Source organism: Lissotriton helveticus, chromosome 10 (assembly GCF_964261635.1).
Source record: "Lissotriton helveticus chromosome 10, aLisHel1.1, whole genome shotgun sequence".
In the NCBI taxonomy this organism is placed as follows: domain Eukaryota; kingdom Metazoa; phylum Chordata; class Amphibia; order Caudata; family Salamandridae; genus Lissotriton; species Lissotriton helveticus.
In genome coordinates this window covers 799,263,806-799,291,074 of record NC_136071.1, presented here as the reverse complement: position 1 = coordinate 799,291,074, position 27,269 = coordinate 799,263,806, and positions in this window count along the sequence as shown.

Below are 27,269 nucleotides of genomic sequence, written 5' to 3'. Positions count from 1 at the left end.
TTAGTTGTTACCTAGCAAATAAGCTACATAAATGCATTTTATACTTACATTTCGACCTCTCCGTCATATAAATGAATACAATAAGCACATTTAAATTGCGTTTTGATTATTTTCCAAGCTGTGCATTAATTCACAACAACTTAACAATACATTTTAGCTGGGTTTATTTGCGACATGCAAGCAAAGTTAGTTCTCCCCTTGTGTAATAAAAACATAATGTATGCACTATATTCTATGGTTGGTTAATTTCGCAAAACATGCAATTAATAAACGTTAATGTTATGGGACATCAACTTTACGAGGGGTACACAAAATTTTGTGTTTGCCACCTCGCTCCATCAATTCCCTCATCTGGTGATTCCATCACCAAATAACCCTCAACATTTTGAAAAATTTAGCAGAACATGTTTCAACCTCTTTTTGTTAATGTCATTTATAATTTTGTCTCTTTTTCTTTCGAATTTTTGAAAACCTTTTCTTTTACTTCCTCCATTTCTATCCTTGCTAATCGTTCTTCATTCCTTTTCTTTATCAAATTTCTGAAATCTCTTCTACCTTTATATATACAGCATAACCTTATCATAAGGATTACTACCACTAAGACTGTTATCGGTATTAGTATTTTACCTATAATTGAACTACCTATTTCTTGAAACCAGTGCTTAATTGCTGAGAAACTTTTACCCAATTTATCAAAGACACCTTCAACCTCCAGTGGTTCAATTTCTTTATGCAAATCTGTAATATTTATAATATAATTTTCAAAATTCTGACTTTTATCTGGAATGTAAGTGCAACAGTGTTGAACTTTCAAAATTCCACAGACTCCTCCCTCTTTTGCTAAAATTATATCAAGGGCAAGTCTGTTTTGCATAACCATAGCTCTCATAGCAACCATTTCAGTATCTACCATCAGGAATCCTCCTGCTGTATCTGTTGATAATTTATCAACTATTGTGGACAATTTTCTGATTCTATTTGCATTAAACGAAATTCCCACTGCTGGCATCAGTGCTCCAAATTCATCTCCTATTATTTCTAAGGCACTCACTCTTCTTTTTCTACTTAAAACTTTACCTATCTCATGCTTTCCATTAGTACCTCTATCTACATGGAAACTTTTAGGAAAGACCAAACCCACATAACATGTCCCATACAGTGGTCCGGCAGTCTATATCAAGCTTTGTTTCCACATATAAAATAAATTCCAGGGAAAACAGGATCATTTCCTCCTTTAAATCCACAACCTCCTATATTTCTATAGGTGTCTTCACATTGACTTGCACCCACAAAATAATTGTCATACATTGAATTATCTCTCCTGATACAAAATTTCCCCAACATTGGTGCATCTATATTGATCGCTACATTCACATTTTTATCCTCAATGTTTTCATCATCAAATGTGTAATATTTCGACTTTGCATGCTTCATTTTCTCTTTTCGTTTGTAAGCAATCCTCCTTTCCTCAACCATGTTTAGGAAAGCTTTCTCTTCAATTCTCATTTTACATGTCAAATTATTATTAAATGCATACTCATGTGTTAGCTCATCTACTTCTAAGAAATATTCTCCCATCACTTCTGCATGTTTTCTTCTATTTATTGTATTATCAATCTTTAATTTCGCAAATATCTCATCTACATTGGAATAATGATACTCCAATCCCAGTCTTATAAAACAAACTTGCAATTACACTACAAGTTACTCCATAAGTAAGAGGAAGGTGGTGATAGGTCACCCCTTCTGACACTGATGCTGGCAACTTTACACAAACATAACAGTCATCAACATTGATTGTTTTAACCGCTTCAGCGCGGCGCAGATTCCTGCGCTGTGCTGAACGTTCCATTGGGCTTATGGAACCATGACGGAACGGTTCCGTCATGAGCACAGCTCAACAGACGCTCATGATGGAACCGTTCCGTCATAAGCATGGAAGGGGTTAATGTACTCCAGCAATAGCTTTGAAAAGGTATTTTTAGTATAGTCACTAATAGACCTATCTTGATGTAACTCTGGCTTGTACACATAACTCTCATGCACCTTTTCTTTCTCAATTGGCTTGCTTGAACTCACATTCTGTTTTAATTTCATTAAATTAGTTTGGAACGGAATCACAATAGCTAAAATTATCCATAGTATAGTCATCAATCCCATACACATGGAAAAACACCTGCACCATTTTCTAAAAATAGAACATTTTGTTCTGTGATTATTCATTGACATTTTCACTAACACCGTTTCTTCGACCTTATGTCACCTATAATTTTCACACCACACTGCACTCTAACAAGTTTTCTTCGACCTTGTGTCAATTTCTATTCTAAATAATGCTATAATTAGTTTCTCTAACAAGTTTTCTTCGACCTTGTGTCAACTCCGACCTCTTCTATATGTACAAAACCGTCTCACAGGACTTCAGACTTTTTACTTTAATATCATATACTTTGAGCACCTAACTTTCCATTCCTTAATTGACTTCTTTTACTCACTTTTCCCAATTGGCTTTGGGTCATACAGGTTTTCTTGACTACTATTAACTTCAACAATGGGTGACAGTACAATGTATGTCCACTCAGGTGATTTGTACCTCTGATTCCGACGTCTTACTCTTTTAGGCCTTTGAATAGTCTCTATTTTCTTTCCCAATGTTTCTTTCTGGCTAGAGATCTCACTCACTTGGTCTTCTTGCTCATTTGTTTTGTTCACTATTTTGAATTTTAATCCTCCAGCACCTTTAGGCCAATTGTCTCATTTGCAGACTTTCTTAGTCTTCGGCTCTATTGTATTATGCTCCACTCTCCAAGCTCTTTTTCTTGTGCTTTTTCTTAATGGAGTTTCATCTGCACTGTCATCAGTTTCACTTTCAGTGTCTTCCACTGTATCATTGATTATGATCTTTACAATGTCTTTGTCGTCATCAGTTTCAGTTCTCTCTACTGTTACTCTGTTAGGAACACCTTCATAACTGGTACTTGGAATCTCATCCTTGTGAGTTACTTCCTTTTCTCCAGTGTCAGGATTTCCGTTCCTGCTTTCAGAGTCTTCAGTTTGCTTTACAGTTCTCTCCTTTTCAACAACTTTCTCTTCCCTTTCTTTTGCGTCTTTACTGGTGCTTGTCTTTACCGATTCTCGACCTTCAAGTTGATCTTCTGAATCTGGTATTTCAACAATCTCCCTTTCACCTTCACCTTCAGATGCAGAACTGGCTTCTGATACTTACAGATGTCGACGTTCCTGTCTATCTTCAATATCTGGATCCTTCTCTGGTTCACCTTCAGAATCAGAGTCAGTTGTACTTTCACCGTCGTATGGGTATTCAGGTTCAGGCACACGGATGGTGTCACTAGCATGAACCCACCTTTTCAGTCCAGCACACTTAACTGCAGTAGTGCTGACCAAGATCACTTGACGTGGTTTTTGCCACCTTGGTACCAAACAATTCATGCCTGCGATGAACTTTCACTCGTACCCAGTCCCCAGGGACTAGATCATGAGCTGGAGTTTTCTCTTTGGTATTTGATTCAGTTCCCACCTGGTGAAGCACAGAAGTTACCACATCAGATAGATTCTTGCAGTAATCCAGAATGATGTCATCATTTATAGCTAGTAACTTATTAACTGGTACATAAGCCTGCCTCATCACCCTTTCCATCAAAATTTCATGAGGGTTTAATCTAGTTTTTCTATCAGGTATGCTTCTTAATGTCATTAACACAAGTGGCAAAGCATCCGGCCACTTCATTCCTGTTGCCAAATACATTCTTGCAATTCTATTTTTAATTGTTCCATTCACTGTTCAACTACTCCTGAAGCCTCAGGTCTATATGCACAATGTAGTCTCTGGCGAATGTCCAGAGCTTCACAAATCATATACAATAAATCATTTTGGAAATGCGGGCCTCTGTCCGATTCAATCGTGACCGGAAACCCGAACCTTGGTATTATCTCACGTAGAAACAATTTAGCAACAGTTATTCCATCATTTCTTCTCGTGGGGAAAGCTTCTACCCATCGGGAGAACAAACAGATTATCACAAGCACCGCGCGCTGCTGAGCCTTCTTGTGTGTTCCCTGGAGGTGTGTGGAGAATATCGATATCAGCTGCCTTTCTTTAGTGGCCCCTGTGCTGGGTTGTGAATCGTGACTTACCAACTTTGCTGCTGGAGAGACGCGGGTGCAGGGGACTGCGAGGACCAGCATTCCTTGTTGCTGCCAGCTGGTGCCTCTTCCCCTAATTAGCCCGCCTGCCGCTCGCAGCCTATATTACATCTTGCGGCCCCCGCTTCGCAGGAGCCGCGCGCTGCTGAGCCTTCTTGTGTGTTCCCTGGAGGTGTGTGGAGAACATTGATATCCGCTGCCTTTCTTTAGTGGCCCCTGTGCTGGGTTGTGAATCGTGACTTACCAACTTTGCTGCTGGAGAGACGCGGGTGCAGGGGACTGCGAGGACCAGCATTCCTTGTTGCTGCCAGCTGGTGCCTCTTCCCCTAATTAGCCCGCCTGCCGCTCGCAGCCTATATTACATCTTGCGGCCCCTGCCTCGCGGGTGCCGCGCGCTGCTGAGCCTTCTTGTGTGTTCCCTGGAGGTGTGTGGAGAACATCGATATCAGCTGCCTTTCTTTAGTGGCCCCTGTGCTGGGTTGTGAATCATGACTTACCAACTTTGCTGCTGGAGAGACGCGGGTGCAGGGGACTGCGAGGACCAGCATTCCTTGTTGCTGCCAGCTGGTGCCTCTCCCCCTAATTAGCCCGCCTACCCGCCCTTATTAACCGGGCCCCTCCTGCGTATCGCGGGACGCGCCCGGGCAAAGCCCAGGCCAAGGGCGAGCCCGTTTAATCCCGTTAAAGACCGGGTGAGACCAGACCGGGCCCTCCCTCTTTCGCCTCTTTCGCCTACAACAGAGTAAATTGTATGTATGCCTGTGTGACATCATTTAATTATATTTGAACTGCGGATACACATTACGTTAACTAATAATCATGTCTACTCGAGGTAGCAGGAGCAAATCTGCTGCAGAGGGAGCTAAATTAACAGGCACCTTAGATAACTTCATAACACGGGCAAATTCAGTAATTGATCAGGGTATCAGCCTAATGGAACGCAGGGTGTCCCAAGACTTAGCATTTGCAAAAAGGTCATCTATGGGGCACCTTGCGGTGGCTCGCACCCCTGAACCGGTAAAGGGAGCAGCCCTCTTAGAGGTTAATGCGGAGGTGAATAGTATGCCGCCTGGGGAGATCAATCAACCTCGCTTTCCCTATTAGACTCATTGTTGAATCCAGATTTAGACTTGGGAAAAAAAAGTCACTCATTTTGGAGTGCTCACAAGAAGAAATAAGTACCAGCTTATCCAGGGAGAGGAGGGAGGGTGCAATTCCTAAAAAGAAAAGCATTAATTTTAACATGACTATCCCATGGGCAAAAAAATCTAAAGTAGCTAAACCTAAGGGCACTTGTAATACTCCCAATAAACAGGGGATGGGCCAAGAACAGTCTAGTAAGAAAGGGCATGAACGATTGTCAATAGAAGCAGTAAATATGGTTTCGGACCCCAGTGGAGCCGAGGTTTTAATAAGCACGGATGTTGGAATTAAGGAGGATTCCGAGGGTCAACTTTTAGCCAATATGGGGAAACTATTTAAAACCCTCCTCGCACCACTAGAAATTAGATTAGTAAACATTGAAAAACTGCTTAATGAATTGCAGAACCTGACCAAGAACCCAGTGAACCCTGGGGCAAAAAATATACCTAATATCAAACCCCCCAAGGCTGGTCAAGCAGGACTACCAACAAAAAAACCCTTAACACCAGTGAAAAAAGTAATCTCTAACCCTGCAACTGTAACTGAGAAGAAAGTAGCTGATAGACCCCCTGGCCCGATTCAGCAACCTGGGAGGGAGGAGAATCCATCCATTAAACCCGCCGTTCACCCTAAAAAACATGGAGGAAGGGGGGTTACATAGGGAAGTTTTGCTGTGAACTTGCCCCCAGAGGCGAGTCCTTACGTAGTAGTCCTGACAGGGATACCGGAACTGGAAGAGTTTGTCGAGGAACCAAGTTGGTCTTTAAAAAATAAAGTTTCCCATTGGCTCAACATAAATCACCCCCTACCACCAAATATGTCAAGCAAGATTTTATTGGTGCGTAGGGTGCCATGGGTAGGACATGAGAGGAAATCAATAAAAGGGGACTGCGTGCTGGTAAATTTTGAGGACCGGCGCACGGTTGATTATATTTGCACATGGAGAACACAAACTAGTGATGTAGGGATAGAAACTAGACGGCTTTCATACTTCTACCCACTTAGGAATTATGAAGGCTTTGATTACGGAGGGCATTGGGGTAATGCGGGGAATCTAGGATACCAAGAGTGGGGAGGATATCCAAATAGGAACCCTTTACATATGGAAAACTGGAGGGGGATTCCCACCACTAATAGGTACAGCTGCCTCGAGATGGTGGACTGACTGGAAACGGGGTCAGGGAGCATAGATGAGTGCAGGAGGGGGCTAACTAACACAAACACACCTTTAAGTAGGGCCGCCCATCCTATAATTAATCTATCATTTGAGCAAAACCTGGATAATGGGGTAGATAACCTCACTATCGATTGTCCTTTAGTAAAGGGGAAGGCACTCAATGATTGTACTGGAACTATCTTTGCCCATGAAGACCTGGGCAGTAGGGCTCACTGCCCAACGGTCTTAAGTGACCGGTTGGGGGATTACGGACAACTTCCAGAACCTAAATCTCAGGATAACGGTAGTCCCATTCAGGTGGAGTCAGGGGGAAATTTAACCCTCCTGTCTTGGAATATAGCGGGACTATCAAGTAAAGTTAATAACCCCACATTCCGGTCATTTGTAGATAATTTTAACGTCATTTGTTTACAGGAATATTGGGAAAAAAAGGAGATACATATAAATGGCTATCGCACATTTTTCACAGCAGCGAAACAGACTAGTAGGGGCAGGAGTTCAGGTGGTCTTTTTATTTTCATATCAAATATGTTGAACATGGTGGTAAAAACTCTAAGTACAGGGGGAGACTACTACCAGTTACTCCTACTTAAGGTGGGAGGAAAACAACAGGTCCTCCTGATTAACTTATATAACAACATCCCAAAGGATGATGCAGATAAGGTCCTCAGGGACCTAAATAGCATCCTCCATACTCAACAGGATTTCGGGCAACAAGAGATGTGTGTCATTCTGACTGGTGATTTTAATTGCCACCTATGCCCTCACAGTGAGTTTGGCACATGTGGGCTGATCAATCTTAAGGGAGATCCCTGTACCCATTTTGAGCACTCTAAGATTGGGAATATTTTTAATAACTTGATTTATGAATGGGATTTAGGATTCGCAAATGAGTTTTGTAGCCATCAGGTGGCTTTTCAACCTACCTTTAATGGACGGGGCCTCAGGTCAGTGATCGACTTCACACTAGTAACAACAAGTTACCACCGCTGTGTTCTGAGTTTTAAAACGGAGGACAACGCAATGAGCGATCATTTTCCAATTTCCTCATCTTTTAGCTTTGGGACGAATAATCCCCAGAACACAGACGTGGCTGAAAATATTTACCGCCATGGGATTGCACTGTCTAGAGTTAATGGTTATTCCATAAAATGGAATAAGGTGGACCCAGTCACTTTCCTGCATACTCTAATATCAGGCAATTTAAATGATTTTTATGATCTGTCTTGAGGAAGAGGTTAGCCCAGCACTGGTTGTACCTGCCTTTCAAAAAATAACAGGTCAAATCTGTAATCAATTAACACGCAGGTCAAGGGAAGGCGAGAGACTTAAGATTGAAGGCTGGTTTGATTCAGAGTGTAGCAAAGCGCATGCTTTTTTAACGTCAATTCTTAAAAAAATACCCAAAAACATTCCAGATATAAGGTCAGCTAGATTATGTTATAAAGCTGCAGTAAAGAAGAGGAAACTAGAACTAAAGGAGGATGCCTGGGAAGCCCTCCATAAGGCGTGTGCATTGAGAGACAATACCGCCTTCTGGAAGGCCGTAAATGCCCCCTTTTTTGTAGAAAGGAAAACGGATACAATCGAGATAGCTATAGAGGAGGCCGTATGGGTAAACCATTTCTCTGAACTATACAAGAATTAGTTAGCTCAGAATGTCTTGGCCACCAGACAACTGAGGAGCATGATACCCAGGGACTATTCCCTATGGAAATAGCCTTCTCCTTAACGGAAGTAGAATTAGCTATTACAGAAAGCTCCTCAAATAAAGCTCCAGGACCAGATGGAGTACCGATAGACATTTATAAGGCCAATATCTCCTTTGGGCACCCCTCCTGACAAATGTTCTAAACAGCTGCAATAAAAATGGATTTCCATCGACCTGGCAGGAGTCGATTGTAGTGCCAATTTTTAAAAAGGGAGATCGAAGTGATTTTAAGTGTTATAGGCCAATATCACTACTAGACTCCTTAATGAAAGTGGCCGGCAGAATCGTACTGAATAGATTACATACATGGGCCAAGGAAGTAAATGCCCTTTCTAAATTCCAGAATGGTTTTACGTCTGGCTTAGGCACTGTCGAACAAGGTCTTAATTTAGCCATGATCACGGGAAAGTATGTAGTGGCCAAAAAGGGAAATTTATTTATGACCTTCGTTGATCTGACTTCAGTGTTCGACTGTCTGAGTCATGAAGTGATGTGGGACACTCTAAAAGATATCGGCATTGACCCTAATATCCTTAACTTCATAAAAGAACTGTATAGAGGGGCAGGGGCGAAGGTGCGTTTCGGCAAAAACGATGAATGCACAGCCAAATTTTAAATAACGAACGGTGTACGGCAGGGTTGCATTTTGGCATCCTTTTTATTTAATTTGTATATAAATAGTGTGGCAACTTTCTTAATTGACCAAGATCTGGACTACCCCCGCATTGAAGGTGTTGCGGTACCTATACTTTTGTACGCAGATGATGCGGTTATAATGGCGAGGACCCAAGTAAGCCTCCAGAAGGCGCTACCTAGTTTTTCAGAATACATGGGCGCAAGAGGTTTAAAGATTAACATTGGGAAAACCTTTACCATGTGCTGCTCATCTAAAATTAATGTACCTTGTAACACTTTCTTAAAACAGTCAAAGATAGGTCTTACCAATACCTTTTCATATTTAGGGATCGTTTTTAATAAAAAAGGCACATGGTCTACAGCTGTAGCTTCAAGGAAATTGGCTTTTATCCGGGCCATTGGAGCTGTAAAACAGTTTGCTAACTGGGGGAAGGCCGGTACGCATCCTGCTGGATATATATAAGGCTAAATGCGTGTTGACTGCCATATATGGGGCCGGTATCTGGGGGGTTGCAGACCGCTCAGAAATTCAAACATGTGAAAGTGGTTTTCTGAGATACCTGTTAGCCGTCCCAAGGAGCTTGCCTTGGCCCATATAGCAGACTTGGTAAACACTTTCCCAGTTCTGTTGTGGCACAAAGTATGGTCATCCACTGAAACTGAGTTTAATAGGGCCATTATTCAGGACTGTGTTAAACACCACGGCGCAAAACATATTCAGTGGTTAAGATATGTAAAAGCTTTCTTAACAGACATAGGCCACCCTGAGCTCTACAATGATCCGTCTACCTTATCCGCTATCTCCAGAAAAGCACTGAAGGAGGCCTGCTTTGAGTATCTGGAAGATAAACGCTGGCAGGCAGGCAGAGGGGAAGAAGGTGTCTGTTATCCAACACCAATATCTATTGCAGGGCCCGGGCATTCAGTTGTACTTATCACCCAAGTGGTCCAGTTATAGTAGAATGTTGTTAACACGATTGAGAATTGGTACTTTATTTAGACTGGCCACTTTTCCAGACGTAAATGACTGGTCAAAAAACTTAATCCCATGCCCTTGTGATGATACCTCTTTACAATCACCCATACACTGTATCCTATTTTGTAAATTTTACTCACATAGTAGGAAGAGATACTTGTTACCCTTGCTAAAAGTATGGGGACTGAGACAATGCAGACCTGCCTTTTTTAGGATTCAACTAATACAAGATGAAATGTCCATGACTGCGGTCTCTATGTTTTTAAAAAGTATTATTAGATGCAGATCCTCAATGTGTTAAAAATGTTCCTTGAAATAGAATTCAATTGAACTGTATAGAGGATTGCTTTGTTGATTGATCAATTCATTACTGAATTTTATTGTATATACATGTAATTTTATGTGCTTTTATGATTTTTTTTAATGGAATCGAATAAAGCTATCTTTGACCTTGACCACAAGCACATATCTGAGTCTGTTACATGGAGGTAATTCAATAAAATCCATCTGAACTCTTGTAAATGGGCCACCCTCCCGTCCTATGGTTCCCAAACTTACAACAGTTTTTCTGTTTGGATTAAATTGCTGGCAGACCAAACATCTTTGACACAAACTTTCAGCAATCATTCTAAATTTTGGATTATACCAAGTCTGCCTAAAGAGACGAATCGTAGCTTCTCTGCCAATGTGTGCTTGACCATGGTACATTCGGGCCATATCTGAAATCATGCTATCAGGCATTACTGGTCTTTCATCTTTGTAAACCCAAATTTCATCTTCCTCTCTTTGTCTGCAACCTGATTTCAACCAAATATCTTTTTCCTCTGTTTCTGCCTCTTCCTGCATCTGTTTCTCTTCCTGCCAAGTTTCCACTACAGTGGTTAGCATTAAAGGACTTGGAACATGTTCTTCAGTTTTCTCTCGATTGATTGAAATTTGATTTTTAGCACAATGTTTCGCATTTGCATCAGCATAACTGTTTCCTCTGGTGATATAATCTTCACCTTTCTTGTGGGCTGAACATTTTACCACAGCCAATTTTTCAGGCAGCTGTATCACATCAATCAATGTTTTAACAAAGTCTGCATTCCGAATAGGTGTTCCTGCAGAGGTCAAATAGCCTCTTTGGGACTAAAGCTGTCCATAATCATGAACAACTCCATAACCATATTGACTATTGGTCACTATGTTTACTTTCACCTCTTTTCCCAACTCACATGCTCGTATCAAAGCAATCAACTCCGCTATTTGAGCAGAATGAATTCCTTTCAGACAAGATGCTTCCAACACTTCTGCCATTGTATAAACAGCATATGCAGCACTTAGAACACCACTCTCTGTTCTCAAGCATGATCCATCCACAAACATTACAAAATCTGATTCAAGCAAAGGTTCATCTTTAATGTCTGGAGGAGGCTTTGTGCAATACTCCAGAACATCCAAACACTTGTGATCAAGCTCACCTTTCACTTCTGCTTCAACTGTATCAGGTAACAGTGTTGATGGGTTGACATTCACACATCTTGCAATTGTCACATTCTCAGCTCCCAAAATTATTTTCTCATAACGTGTCATTCTGCTGTTAGTCATGTACTGTGTCTTTGCTCTTGTGAGAAGAATCTCCACTGAATGAGGTACATAGACTCTCACTGGAAATCCCATCACAATTCCTTCACTTTGCTCAAGACTTACACTGGTTGCTGCTACTGCTTTCAGACAACCTGACAAAGCCTTTGCAACAGGGTCTAAAACAGCTGAGAAATACGCAATTGGTTTTCTCATTTTTCCATGCCTCTGAATTAATACTGACAAAGCACATCCTTCACGCTCACTGCAGTACAGTTCGAATTCTTTTTCATAATCAGGCATTCCCAAAGCTGGTGTTTCACACAATTTAGTTGTGAGCTGTTCAAATGCTTCCATCTCTGTTTTGGTCAAAACAATAGGGTCTCTGATGTCTGCCTTTGTCAATCTCTGTAATGGTTTTGCAATCAATGAAAATCCACTTATCCACTGTCTGCAGTAACCCACCATTCCTAGGAACATTCTTACCGTGAGTTTTAGGGGGTTGCATTCCCTGTATCATTTTAATTCTCTCAATCGTGACCTGTCTGATTCCCTTTGCAATCTTGTGGCCTAAATACTGTACTTCTTTCTGGCAAAACTGCAATTTTGATGGAGACACTTTATGTCCCTCCTCTGCCAAATGATTCAACAATGCCACTGTGTCAGTCACACAGGTATCCTTTGTTTTCGATGCAACCAAAAGATCATCAATATACTGTACTAACACAGATTCTCCAGGCATGCTCAAATTTTCCAATGATTTCTTTAATAGCTGATTAAAAATCGATGGACTCTCAGTGTACCCTTGTGGAATTCTACACCATGCTATGATACGATTTTGGAAATGAAACGCAAAAATTGGTTGGCTTTCTGGATGCAATGGAACAGTAAAGAATGCATTGCATAGATCTATCACTGTATACCACTCTGCATCATGTGGTATATGGTACAAAATCACTGCTGGATTCGGGACAATTGGACAACATGAGACAACAATTTTATTGACTTTTCTCAGGTCCTGCACAATTCTAAATGTTCCGTTTGGCTTCTTCAATCCCATAATTGGTGAATTACAAGGACTACTCTCAATTTCTCTTAAGATTCCCTGTTCAATCATTTTATCAATCACTGGAGTAATTCCTTCAATTACTTCGACAGCCATTTTATACTGCGGTATATTCGGATAACTTGCACCCTCTTTTATGGACACTTTCACAGGATCAACTCCTTTCATCAAACCTATATCCTTTCCAGTGAAATCCCACACATTTTCTCTCACTGTCTCTTTCAGTTCAACAGGAATTTTCTCTTTATCAAAAACAGGAAACAGTTTGTCTTGTTCTGCGTCTATCATAAGCATTGTCAGTTTGTACAAACTATCTTCATCTGGAGTCTGCAATTCTATGCCATCTGGTGAGCAGTATATGGCACAGGTCATTTTACACAATATATCCCTGCCTAACAAATTAACAAGACTGCTGTCACATACCACAAACCGATGCATATCTTTATACGTTCCAATCTCTATTTCAACTGGTTTTGTCAAAGGAGTATTTATCTGTCTGTTAGCTACACCTACAACCTGGATTTTTTCACCCGAGAGAGGAAGATTTTGAATTTCCACTGACCTAACAGTAGAACGGGTAGCACCAGTGTCCACTAGAAAAGCTATTTCCACATCATTCACCTTTCCACACACAAATGGACCTGACTGATCTACCTCAAGAGTGGCTCCAAGCACACACTCTTCTTCCTCCCTCAGGCACCGTCAGAAACTTTCATCCAGCTCACTGCCATTCTCCTCTTGCAACCAATATTGAGGACACGCATTTGCTCTCTGCGGTCTATTTACCTGCTCACCACCGCTGAATCCTGTCTCTGCACTGTATCTCTGCTGATTCCCGCTGTATGGCAGTGGCGGTTGCGGCACCTGACTTTGCTGATTTGCTATCTGCTGTTGCTGCGGTTGCTGCTGATTTACCTCAAACTGCACCTGCGGATTCAATGATGTATGGTCCCCAATAACTCTAGGTGGACATTTACACTCTCGTTTCCAATTCCCTATCTGGCCGCAGTTGAAACATGGCATTTTCTTTTTCAATTCATCAATATTCCCCCCCAATTTAGGTTTACCTTTAATCCCACCTTGATTTCCTGCATTCTTATTCTCCATCTGTGCTACTTGTTGTTCAGCTACTTTTACTTGTGCCCACATGGCTTTCTATTTCAGCTTCTTTTGTTTTGCATCAATCTCCTCACTACAATATTTTGCTTTTCTCAGAACCTTATCTACTGAACTTGACTGCCAATCCATCATGCTATGTCTTATCATATCTGAGATTTCTGGTCTTAATCCATATACAAATCTATAAACAAAATGACTCATGTCCTTCTCATTTAACTCCTCATAGCCACTGTACTGTTTGAAAACTAACAACAACCTTTTATAAAAAGAATGCACAGTTTCTTTCGGCTCTTGTGTTGTTCTGTCTATCTTTACCCAATCAGTTTCTTTTGGAGGTATTTTGTTTTTTAACCATACTATCACTTGCTCATACTTCCTCTTCACGTCTGGTGAAGGAGCTCCTGTTTTCTCATCTCTGGGATACTCCTCCCTAGGCCAATCCACAGATATTTTACATTCTGTCCATAAATCTGTTGGCACCACTATGTCAAATAATCCATCTAAATCAATCCACAATACTTTTGACACCTTTACAAATCTGTCCACTTGTCGATACCATTCTACTGGCTTCTCTCTCAATCTGGGGAAATCATTCGTAAATGACAATATATCTTGTCTGCTCCAGGGCACCTGCACATATCCTCCTCCAGGAATTTCTCTCATAGGGAATTTAGTTGCCACTTTTTCCTTCTCTCTAATGGGGAAAGCTAAAGTCGACTTGTCACTATTTTCTTCTTTGCCCATTTGACTCTCCATTTTCCTACATCACCCCATTTGCGCAGCAACACAATCAAATCTTTTATCTGTACTTGTCTTCCTGCAGTGTTCATGTTTTCAATGTCTCTTTCTGCAAAATCTACTCGATAAGATTTCTGCAATGACTTTATTTTGGAAAAATCTATTCCATATTCACTTGCCACTTCTTCTAATTGATCATACATTGTCTTTGCTCTCCATGTTATGCTTTTACATAAAAACATGAGCTCATCATCCTGATAAGTTTTCAATCTGTCTGTCCCAATTGTTCCAATTATTAATTCTCCCATATCTATTTTTAATTTAGCCACATCCAACACTTTTAATTCCTGCTCTTTTAATTTCAACGATTTTATCCATTCACTTAAATCTTTTTCTGATGGTCTCAGGGGGGTTTGAGTTAAATCTATTTTATCTGCACTTTTCTCTGGAGTAGCAGAGTCAGATTCTGCTCCTATTGGGTAGCCGCATGACAAATTCTGATTAAAAGTTAATTCTGGTGGATTTACACTTATATTCTGCCTTAATTCTGATAAGTCAGGACAAGTACTCTCCTTTGCTCTTTGTAAACGTTGTTGTAACGGAATTGTTAATGTAGGCTCTTTTATTTTTTGATCTTCGAATACCAGTATCACAGGTCCTATGATTACCGGTACAGTTACAGCTTCCATATTCCTAGTAAGGTTCGGGACATATCTTGTTTCTACTCTTTCAGGAAAATCTCTAAAATTTGATGGTTGTCTTGGTGATTCATTTACTCTTTCTTCTGACATCGGGGCATTTGGGATAGTCCATTAAGAACTTGGCTGATATGGGGGTGGTCTCCTATTTAATATTTCTTCTAAAACAGCATCCTCTGATTCGCTTTCACCATAGCTTTGATTTCCCACTTCTGTTTTCTTTTTCTTTTCCGTACTCTTTCGTCCCTCATATTCTTCAACCAATCTGACGGGATACATGCCATCGCACATACTTCCATCCCTCCATCTTCGCATTCTAGTCTCATGTGTTTCTCCCCACAGATCTCTACCTCTACCTCTTGGTCTAAGATGCCTACTCAACCTCTCGCTCTCCATTTGATGCATCTCATCCTCCCACTCAACTAACGCCTCAAATTGAGTTGGTCTGGGTCTCGGTTCAAGTTTCATCATTTTGTCTCTCAAATTTCTCAGAATAGCCAAATCAAATGATCCTCCTTCCGGAAAGGCTAACACACCATCATCCTTAGTATACTGTACCCAATTTTCCAACCACACACACGTATAACCATATTTCGTCAACATATAGGAAGCAGGCGTTTTCGGTGAAGGAAGTACTTTTCCCTCTCTCGTAACTACCTCTTTGTCTTTTTAAAACATGTTTTTCAGCTTTTTAAACCATGAAGATTTCTTGAAGATTTCTTCCTGTCATTATCATAATAGTAGTATGACATTTTCGGTAAACTTTTCCTACTTTCAAAAGATCGCGTACTATTCTGTTGTTGATTCCGTAACACCAACCTATACCAGCGCGGTTCGCACTAATGCACCAGTTAGAACACGATACGTCACTATAGTGCTTAACCAATAGCCTTTGCTGCTTTCTGTGATGAACCAATCAACTCCTACTCTGTCTCGGTCACGTGGACCAATCCCAGCGTGACACTTTTGACGTCACCAGCGCTCCGGCTTCTGCAGCACCGACTGACCCCTCCTTTACAGGGTTTTTTCAAGAAGCCGTATTTACAAGATATTTTACAAAATCAGTTAGTAACTTACACAAAACAAATCCACTAATCTGTTTCGCTAATAAAGTAATAGAATTTTCAATCGCTCAAGTATTCTGTAACCGGAGTAGACAACGCTTATCTCCTCAGAATTTTTTAGACTCGCCGATAAAGCAACACTACTGGCTTTACCCTTCTATCAGGCAATAACGATCTCGCTTCTCTAGGAAAGCACATACAATAGTATCAGTCCCAGTGTTTCGCTTGAACGCGTATTGCAATATAATTTACACACGCTCATACGGAAAACCCTATTCATATATACATGAACTCTGTGTTACCAGTAGGCAGCACGTCCACTAACCCACCACAGAATTCCTCTTTTGTTAGCAAAAGAGAGACGCCACTCCCTTTACCCTTCAATCAAGCTCGGGTTAAGACCTATTACTCTCCCAGCAGTAAGTTTTAGTCGGGAAGCACGGAATGATCCCTATACTTGAAGGCTGAAATTTCATAGACTGTCCTCACTATACATTTATCCTTTCACACCTAAGGTCCCTAAACAGTGATATGCTCCGATACCACCGCAGTATTTGGCAATACTCCTTTTTTTTTAAACAGACTAATTCACGGTGAGACTACCTTGCCACACTTCCTCCACCTGCAGACGGAGGCACTGGCTTCACCCTACTCTATTGTACAAAATGGGTCGCACTCCGACTCCACCCACCAGCAGGTGTGCCCCAGGAGCATCATGGTCGATGCAGTCTTTAGATAGCGAGTGCGCTATATTGAAGAAAAGTGTGTCGTAGCAAGGTTGCAGCACCAACTCTGGACACCGGTGTTTCGGAATAGTTGTTCCTCGTCAGCAGAGTGTAGGTATTCGGGGTTAGCTGTGCAGGCTGCCAAATGTTCTCAGGTATGTACCTCTCATGGCGCGGGTGCGGGATCCGAGCTCGTCAGCCCAAGCTCAAGGGAGCCTATCAAAGTACAAAATGGGTCGCACTCCGACTCCACCCACCAGCAGGTGTGCCCCAGGAGCATCATGGTCGATGCAGTCTTTAGATAGCGAGTGCGCTATATTGAAGAAAAGTGTGTCGTAGCAAGGTTGCAGCACCAACTCTGGACACCGGTGTTTCGGAATAGTTGTTCCTCGTCAGCAGAGTGTAGGTATTCGGGGTTAGCTGTGCAGGCTGCCAAATGTTCTCAGGTATGTACCTCTCATGGCGCGGGTGCGGGATCCGAGCTCGTCAGCCCAAGCTCAAGGGAGCCTATCAAAGTACAAAATGGGTCGCACTCCGACTCCACCCACCAGCAGGTGTGCCCCAGGAGCATCATGGTCGATGCAGTCTTTAGATAGCGAGTGCGCTATATTGAAGAAAAGTGTGTCGTAGCAAGGTTGCAGCACCAACTCTGGACACCGGTGTTTCGGAATAGTTGTTCCTCGTCAGCAGAGTGTAGGTATTCGGGGTTAGCTGTGCAGGCTGCCAAATGTTCTCAGGTATGTACCTCTCATGGCGCGGGTGCGGGATCCGAGCTCGTCAGCCCAAGCTCAAGGGAGCCTATCAAAGTACAAAATGGGTCGCACTCCGACTCCACCCACCAGCAGGTGTGCCCCAGGAGCATCATGGTCGATGCAGTCTTTAGATAGCGAGTGCGCTATATTGAAGAAAAGTGTGTCGTAGCAAGGTTGCAGCACCAACTCTGGACACCGGTGTTTCGGAATAGTTGTTCCTCGTCAGCAGAGTGTAGGTATTCGGGGTTAGCTGTGCAGGCTGCCAAATGTTCTCAGGTATGTACCTCTCATGGCGCGGGTGCGGGATCCGAGCTCGTCAGCCCAAGCTCAAGGGAGCCTATCAAAGTACAAAATGGGTCGCACTCCGACTCCACCCACCAGCAGGTGTGCCCCAGGAGCATCATGGTCGATGCAGTCTTTAGATAGCGAGTGCGCTATATTGAAGAAAAGTGTGTCGTAGCAAGGTTGCAGCACCAACTCTGGACACCGGTGTTTCGGAATAGTTGTTCCTCGTCAGCAGAGTGTAGGTATTCGGGGTTAGCTATGCAGGCTGCCAAATGTTCTCAGGTATGTACCTCTCATGGCGCGGGTGCGGGATCCGAGCTCGTCAGCCCAAGCTCAAGGGAGCCTATCAAAGTACAAAATGGGTCGCACTCCGACTCCACCCACCAGCAGGTGTGCCCCAGGAGCATCATGGTCGATGCAGTCTTTAGATAGCGAGTGCGCTATATTGAAGAAAAGTGTGTCGTAGCAAGGTTGCAGCACCAACTCTGGACACCGGTGTTTCGGAATAGTTGTTCCTCGTCAGCAGAGTGTAGGTATTCGGGGTTAGCTGTGCAGGCTGCCAAATGTTCTCAGGTATGTACCTCTCATGGCGCGGGTGCGGGATCCGAGCTCGTCAGCCCAAGCTCAAGGGAGCCTATCAAAGTACAAAATGGGTCGCACTCCGACTCCACCCACCAGCAGGTGTGCCCCAGGAGCATCATGGTCGATGCAGTCTTTAGATAGCGAGTGCGCTATATTGAAGAAAAGTGTGTCGTAGCAAGGTTGCAGCACCAACTCTGGACACCGGTGTTTCGGAATAGTTGTTCCTCGTCAGCAGAGTGTAGGTATTCGGGGTTAGCTATGCAGGCTGCCAAATGTTCTCAGGTATGTACCTCTCATGGCGCGGGTGCGGGATCCGAGCTCGTCAGCCCAAGCTCAAGGGAGCCTATCAAAGTACAAAATGGGTCGCACTCCGACTCCACCCACCAGCAGGTGTGCCCCAGGAGCATCATGGTCGATGCAGTCTTTAGATAGCGAGTGCGCTATATTGAAGAAAAGTGTGTCGTAGCAAGGTTGCAGCACCAACTCTGGACACCGGTGTTTCGGAATAGTTGTTCCTCGTCAGCAGAGTGTAGGTATTCGGGGTTAGCTGTGCAGGCTGCCAAATGTTCTCAGGTATGTACCTCTCATGGCGCGGGTGCGGGATCCGAGCTCATCAGCCCAAGCTCAAGGGAGCCTATCAAAGTACAAAATGGGTCGCACTCCGACTCCACCCACCAGCAGGTGTGCCCCAGGAGCATCATGGTCGATGCAGTCTTTAGATAGCGAGTGCGCTATATTGAAGAAAAGTGTGTCGTAGCAAGGTTGCAGCACCAACTCTGGACACCGGTGTTTCGGAATAGTTGTTCCTCGTCAGCAGAGTGTAGGTATTCGGGGTTAGCTGTGCAGGCTGCCAAATGTTCTCAGGTATGTACCTCTCATGGCGCGGGTGCGGGATCCGAGCTCGTCAGCCCAAGCTCAAGGGAGCCTATCAAAGTACAAAATGGGTCGCACTCCGACTCCACCCACCAGCAGGTGTGCCCCAGGAGCATCATGGTCGATGCAGTCTTTAGATAGCGAGTGCGCTATATTGAAGAAAAGTGTGTCGTAGCAAGGTTGCAGCACCAACTCTGGACACCGGTGTTTCGGAATAGTTGTTCCTCGTCAGCAGAGTGTAGGTATTCGGGGTTAGCTGTGCAGGCTGCCAAATGTTCTCAAGTATGTACCTCTCATGGCGCGGGTGCGGGATCCGAGCTCGTCAGCCCAAGCTCAAGGGAGCTTATCAAAGTACAAAATGGGTCGCACTCCGACTCCACCCACCAGCAGGTGTGCCCCAGGAGCATCATGGTCGATGCAGTCTTTAGATAGCGAGTGCGCTATATTGAAGAAAAGTGTGTCGTAGCAAGGTTGCAGCACCAACTCTGGACACCGGTGTTTCGGAATAGTTGTTCCTCGTCAGCAGAGTGTAGGTATTCGGGGTTAGCTGTGCAGGCTGCCAAATGTTCTCAGGTATGTACCTCTCATGGCGCGGGTGCGGGATCCGAGCTCGTCAGCCCAAGCTCAAGGGAGCCTATCAAAGTACAAAATGGGTCGCACTCCGACTCCACCCACCAGCAGGTGTGCCCCAGGAGCATCATGGTCGATGCAGTCTTTAGATAGCGAGTGCGCTATATTGAAGAAAAGTGTGTCGTAGCAAGGTTGCAGCACCAACTCTGGACAAGACCCAGGCAGAGGCGTACCCGCTGATGCTGACTTCAAGGACCACAACGCTTTGGGGCTACACGCTGGTAGGATAAGTAGTGAGCGACCCCTTGGACTTACTTTTACATTCAGGCTCCCTTGAGCCGGTGGGGCTGACGAGCCCGGGCTACGCTCCTACGTGCCACGAGCGGTACCAGACCTGAAGACATTTTTGGCAGCCTACGCAGCACCCCTACATACATTCCTACTCCCTGCTGACGAGAGGCAACAACCTCGAAACACGTGTCCAGGGATGGCCAACGCGACTGATTTTTTCCTCAAGACCCAGGCAGAGGCGTACCCGCTGATGCTGACTTCAAGGACCACAACGCTTTGGGGCTACACGCTGGTAGGATAAGTAGTGAGCGACCCCTTGGACTTACTTTTACATTCAGGCTCCCTTGAGCCGGTGGGGCTGACGAGCCCGGGCTACGCTCCTACGTGCCACGAGCGGTACCAGACCTGAAGACATTTTTGGCAGCCTACGCAGCACCCCTACATACATTCCTACTCCCTGCTGACGAGAGGCAACAACCTCGAAACACGTGTCCAGGGATGGCCAACGCGACTGATTTTTTCCTCAAGACCCAGGCAGAGGCGTACCCGCTGATGCTGACTTCAAGGACCACAACGCTTTGGGGCTACACGCTGGTAGGATAAGTAGTGAGCGACCCCTTGGACTTACTTTTACATTCAGGCTCCCTTGAGCCGGTGGGGCTGACGAGCCCGGGCTACGCTCCTACGTGCCACGAGCGGTACCAGACCTGAAGACATTTTTGGCAGCCTACGCAGCACCCCTACATACATTCCTACTCCCTGCTGACGAGAGGCAACAACCTCGAAACACGTGTCCAGGGATGGCCAACGCGACTGATTTTTTCCTCAAGACCCAGGCAGAGGCGTACCCGCTGATGCTGACTTCAAGGACCACAACGCTTTGGGGCTACACGCTGGTAGGATAAGTAGTGAGCGACCCCTTGGACTTACTTTTACATTCAGGCTCCCTTGAGCCGGTGGGGCTGACGAGCCCGGGCTACGCTCCTACGTGCCACGAGCGGTACCAGACCTGAAGACATTTTTGTCAGCCTACGCAGCACCCCTACATACATTCCTACTCCCTGCTGACGAGAGGCAACAACCTCGAAACACGTGTCCAGGGATGGCCAACGCGACTGATTTTTTCCTCAAGACCCAGGCAGAGGCGTACCCGCTGATGCTGACTTCAAGGACCACAACGCTTTGGGGCTACACGCTGGTAGGATAAGTAGTGAGCGACCCCTTGGACTTACTTTTACATTCAGGCTCCCTTGAGCCGGTGGGGCTGACGAGCCCGGGCTACGCTCCTACGTGCCACGAGCGTTACCAGACCTGAAGACATTTTTGGCAGCCTACGCAGCACCCCTACATACATTCCTACTCCCTGCTGACGAGAGGCAACAACCTCGAAACACGTGTCCAGGGATGGCCAAAGCGACTGATTTTTTCCTCAAGACCCAGGCAGAGGCGTACCCGCTGATGCTGACTTCAAGGACCACAACGCTTTGGGGCTACACGCTGGTAGGATAAGTAGTGAGCGACCCCTTGGACTTACTTTTACATTCAGGCTCCCTTGAGCCGGTGGGGCTGACGAGCCCGGGCTACGCTCCTACGTGCCACGAGCGTTACCAGACCTGAAGACATTTTTGGCAGCCTACGCAGCACCCCTACATACATTCCTACTCCCTGCTGACGAGAGGCAACAACCTCGAAACACGTGTCCAGGGATGGCCAACGCGACTGATTTTTTCCTCAAGACCCAGGCAGAGGCGTACCCGCTGATGCTGACTTCAAGGACCACACCGCTTTGGGGCTACACGCTGGTAGGATAAGTAGTGAGCGACCCCTTGGACTTACTTTTACATTCAGGCTCCCTTGAGCCGGTGGGGCTGACGAGCCCGGGCTACGCTCCTACGTGCCACGAGCGGTACCAGACCTGAAGACATTTTTGGCAGCCTACGCAGCACCCCTACATACATTCCTACTCCCTGCTGACGAGAGGCAACAACCTCGAAACACGTGTCCAGGGATGGCCAACACGACTGATTTTTTCCTCAAGACCCAGGCAGAGGCGTACCCGCTGATGCTGACTTCAAGGACCACAACGCTTTGGGGCTACACGCTGGTAGGATAAGTAGTGAGCGACCCCTTGGACTTACTTTTACATTCAGGCTCCCTTGAGCCGGTGGGGCTGACGAGCCCGGGCTACGCTCCTACCTGCCACGAGCGGTACCAGACCTGAAGACATTTTTGGCAGCCTACGCAGCACCCCTACATACATTCCTACTCCCTGCTGACGAGAGGCAACAACCTCGAAACACGTGTCCAGGGATGGCCAACGCGACTGATTTTTTCCTCAAGACCCAGGCAGAGGCGTACCCGCTGATGCTGACTTCAAGGACCACAACGCTTTGGGGCTACACGCTGGTAGGATAAGTAGTGAGCGACCCCTTGGACTTACTTTTACATTCAGGCTCCCTTGAGCCGGTGGGGCTGACGAGCCCGGGCTACGCTCCTACGTGCCACGAGCGGTACCAGACCTGAAGACATTTTTGGCAGCCTACGCAGCACCCCTACATACATTCCTACTCCCTGCTGACGAGAGGCAACAACCTCGAAACACGTGTCCAGGGATGGCCAACGCGACTGATTTTTTCCTCAAGACCCAGGCAGAGGCGTACCCGCTGATGCTGACTTCAAGGACCACAACGCTTTGGGGCTACACGCTGGTAGGATAAGTAGTGAGCGACCCCTTGGACTTACTTTTACATTCAGGCTCCCTTGAGCCGGTGGGGCTGACGAGCCCGGGCTACGCTCCTACGTGCCATGAGCGGTACCAGACCTGAAGACATTTTTGGCAGCCTACGCAGCACCCCTACATACATTCCTACTCCCTGCTGACGAGAGGCAACAACCTCGAAACACGTGTCCAGGGATGGCCAACGCGACTGATTTTTTCCTCAAGACCCAGGCAGAGGCGTACCCGCTGATGCTGACTTCAAGGACCACAACGCTTTGGGGCTACACGCTGGTAGGATAAGTAGTGAGCGACCCCTTGGACTTACTTTTACATTCAGGCTCCCTTGAGCCGGTGGGGCTGACGAGCCCGGGATACGCTGCTACGTGCCACGAGCGGTACCAGACCTGAAGACATTTTTGGCAGCCTACGCAGCACCCCTACATACATTCCTACTCCCTGCTGACGAGAGGCAACAACCTCGAAACACGTGTCCAGGGATGGCCAACGCGACTGATTTTTTCCTCAAGACCCAGGCAGAGGCGTACCCGCTGATGCTGACTTCAAGGACCACAACGCTTTGGGGCTACACGCTGGTAGGATAAGTAGTGAGCGACCCCTTGGACTTACTTTTACATTCAGGCTCCCTTGAGCCGGTGGGGCTGACGAGCCCGGGCTACGCTCCTACGTGCCACGAGCGGTACCAGACCTGAAGACATTTTTGGCAGCCTACGCAGCACCCCTACATACATTCCTACTCCCTGCTGACGAGAGGCAACAACCTCGAAACACGTGTCCAGGGATGGCCAACGCGACTGATTTTTTCCTCAAGACCCAGGCAGAGGCATACCCGCTGATGCTGACTTCAAGGACCACAACGCTTTGGGGCTACACGCTGGTAGGATAAGTAGTGAGCGACCCCTTGGACTTACTTTTACATTCAGGCTCCCTTGAGCCGGTGGGGCTGACGAGCCCGGGCTACGCTCCTACGTGCCACGAGCGGTACCAGACCTGAAGACATTTTTGGCAGCCTACGCAGCACCCCTACATACATTCCTACTCCCTGCTGACGAGAGGCAACAACCTCGAAACACGTGTCCAGGGATGGCCAACGCGACTGATTTTTTCCTCAAGACCCAGGCAGAGGCGTACCCGCTGATGCTGACTTCAAGGACCACAACGCTTTGGGGCTACACGCTGGTAGGATAAGTAGTGAGCGACCCCTTGGACTTACTTTTACATTCAGGCTCCCTTGAGCCGGTGGGGCTGACGAGCCCGGGCTACGCTCCTACGTGCCACGAGCGGTACCAGACCTGAAGACATTTTTGGCAGCCTACGCAGCACCCCTACATACATTCCTACTCCCTGCTGACGAGAGGCAACAACCTCGAAACACGTGTCCAGGGATGGCCAACGCGACTGATTTTTTCCTCAAGACCCAGGCAGAGGCGTACCCGCTGATGCTGACTTCAAGGACCACAACGCTTTGGGGCTACACGCTGGTAGGATAAGTAGTGAGCGACCCCTTGGACTTACTTTTACATTCAGGCTCCCTTGAGCCGGTGGGGCTGACGAGCCCGGGCTACGCTCCTACGTGCCACGAGCGGTACCAGACCTGAAGACATTTTTGGCAGCCTACGCAGCACCCCTACATACATTCCTACTCCCTGCTGACGAGAGGCAACAACCTCGAAACACGTGTCCAGGGATGGCCAACGCGACTGATTTTTTCCTCAAGACCCAGGCAGAGGCGTACCCGCTGATGCTGACTTCAAGGACCACAACGCTTTGGGGCTACACGCTGGTAGGATAAGTAGTGAGCGACCCCTTGGACTTACTTTTACATTCAGGCTCCCTTGAGCCGGTGGGGCTGACGAGCCCGGGCTACGCTCCTACGTGCCATGAGCGGTACCAGACCTGAAGACATTTTTGGCAGCCTACGCAGCACCCCTACATACATTCCTACTCCCTGCTGACGAGAGGCAACAACCTCGAAACACGTGTCCAGGGATGGCCAACGCGACTGATTTTTTCCTCAAGACCCAGGCAGAGGCGTACCCGCTGATGCTGACTTCAAGGACCACAACGCTTTGGGGCTACACGCTGGTAGGATAAGTAGTGAGCGACCCCTTGGACTTACTTTTACATTCAGGCTCCCTTGAGCCGGTGGGGCTGACGAGCCCGGGCTACGCTCCTACGTGCCACGAGCGGTACCAGACCTGAAGACATTTTTGGCAGCCTACGCAGCACCCCTACATACATTCCTACTCCCTGCTGACGAGAGGCAACAACCTCGAAACACGTGTCCAGGGATGGCCAACGCGACTGATTTTTTCCTCAAGACCCAGGCAGAGGCGTACCCGCTGATGCTGACTTCAAGGACCACAACGCTTTGGGGCTACACGCTGGTAGGATAAGTAGTGAGCGACCCCTTGGACTTACTTTTACATTCAGGCTCCCTTGAGCCGGTGGGGCTGACGAGCCCGGGCTACGCTCCTACGTGCCACGAGCGGTACCAGACCTGAAGACATTTTTGGCAGCCTACGCAGCACCCCTACATACATTCCTACTCCCTGCTGACGAGAGGCAACAACCTCGAAACACGTGTCCAGGGATGGCCAACGCGACTGATTTTTTCCTCAAGACCCAGGCAGAGGCGTACCCGCTGATGCTGACTTCAAGGACCACAACGCTTTGGGGCTACACGCTGGTAGATTAAGTAGTGAGCGACCCCTTGGACTTACTTTTACATTCAGGCTCCCTTGAGCCGGTGGGGCTGACGAGCCCGGGCTACGCTCCTACGTGCCACGAGCGGTACCAGACCTGAAGACATTTTTGGCAGCCTACGCAGCACCCCTACATACATTCCTACTCCCTGCTGACGAGAGGCAACAACCTCGAAACACGTGTCCAGGGATGGCCAACGCGACTGATTTTTTCCTCAAGACCCAGGCAGAGGCGTACCCGCTGATGCTGACTTCAAGGACCACAACGCTTTGGGGCTACACGCTGGTAGGATAAGTAGTGAGCGACCCCTTGGACTTACTTTTACATTCAGGCTCCCTTGAGCCGGTGGGGCTGACGAGCCCGGGCTACGCTCCTACGTGCCACGAGCGGTACCAGACCTGAAGACATTTTTGGCAGCCTACGCAGCACCCCTACATACATTCCTACTCCCTGCTGACGAGAGGCAACAACCTCGAAACACGTGTCCAGGGATGGCCAACGCGACTGATTTTTTCCTCAAGACCCAGGCAGAGGCGTACCCGCTGATGCTGACTTCAAGGACCACAACGCTTTGGGGCTACACGCTGGTAGGATAAGTAGTGAGCGACCCCTTGGACTTACTTTTACATTCAGGCTCCCTTGAGCCGGTGGGGCTGACGAGCCCGGGCTACGCTCCTACGTGCCACGAGCGGTACCAGACCTGAAGACATTTTTGGCAGCCTACGCAGCACCCCTACATACATTCCTACTCCCTGCTGACGAGAGGCAACAACCTCGAAACACGTGTCCAGGGATGGCCAACGCGACTGATTTTTTCCTCAAGACCCAGGCAGAGGCGTACCCGCTGATGCTGACTTCAAGGACCACAACGCTTTGGGGCTACACGCTGGTAGGATAAGTAGTGAGCGACCCCTTGGACTTACTTTTACATTCAGGCTCCCTTGAGCCGGTGGGGCTGACGAGCCCGGGCTACGCTCCTACGTGCCACGAGCGGTACCAGACCTGAAGACATTTTTGGCAGCCTACGCAGCACCCCTACATACATTCCTACTCCCTGCTGACGAGAGGCAACAACCTCGAAACATGTGTCCAGGGATGGCCAACGCGACTGATTTTTTCCTCAAGACCCAGGCAGAGGCGTACCCGCTGATGCTGACTTCAAGGACCACAACGCTTTGGGGCTACACGCTGGTAGGATAAGTAGTGAGCGACCCCTTGGACTTACTTTTACATTCAGGCTCCCTTGAGCCGGTGGGGCTGACGAGCCCGGGCTACGCTCCTACGTGCCACGAGCGGTACCAGACCTGAAGACATTTTTGGCAGCCTACGCAGCACCCCTACATACATTCCTACTCCCTGCTGACGAGAGGCAACAACCTCGAAACACGTGTCCAGGGATGGCCAACGCGACTGATTTTTTCCTCAAGACCCAGGCAGAGGCGTACCCGCTGATGCTGACTTCAAGGACCACAACGCTTTGGGGCTACACGCTGGTAGGATAAGTAGTGAGCGACCCCTTGGACTTACTTTTACATTCAGGCTCCCTTGAGCCGGTGGGGCTGACGAGCCCGGGCTACGCTCCTACGTGCCACGAGCGGTACCAGACCTGAAGACATTTTTGGCAGCCTACGCAGCACCCCTACATACATTCCTACTCCCTGCTGACGAGAGGCAACAACCTCGAAACACG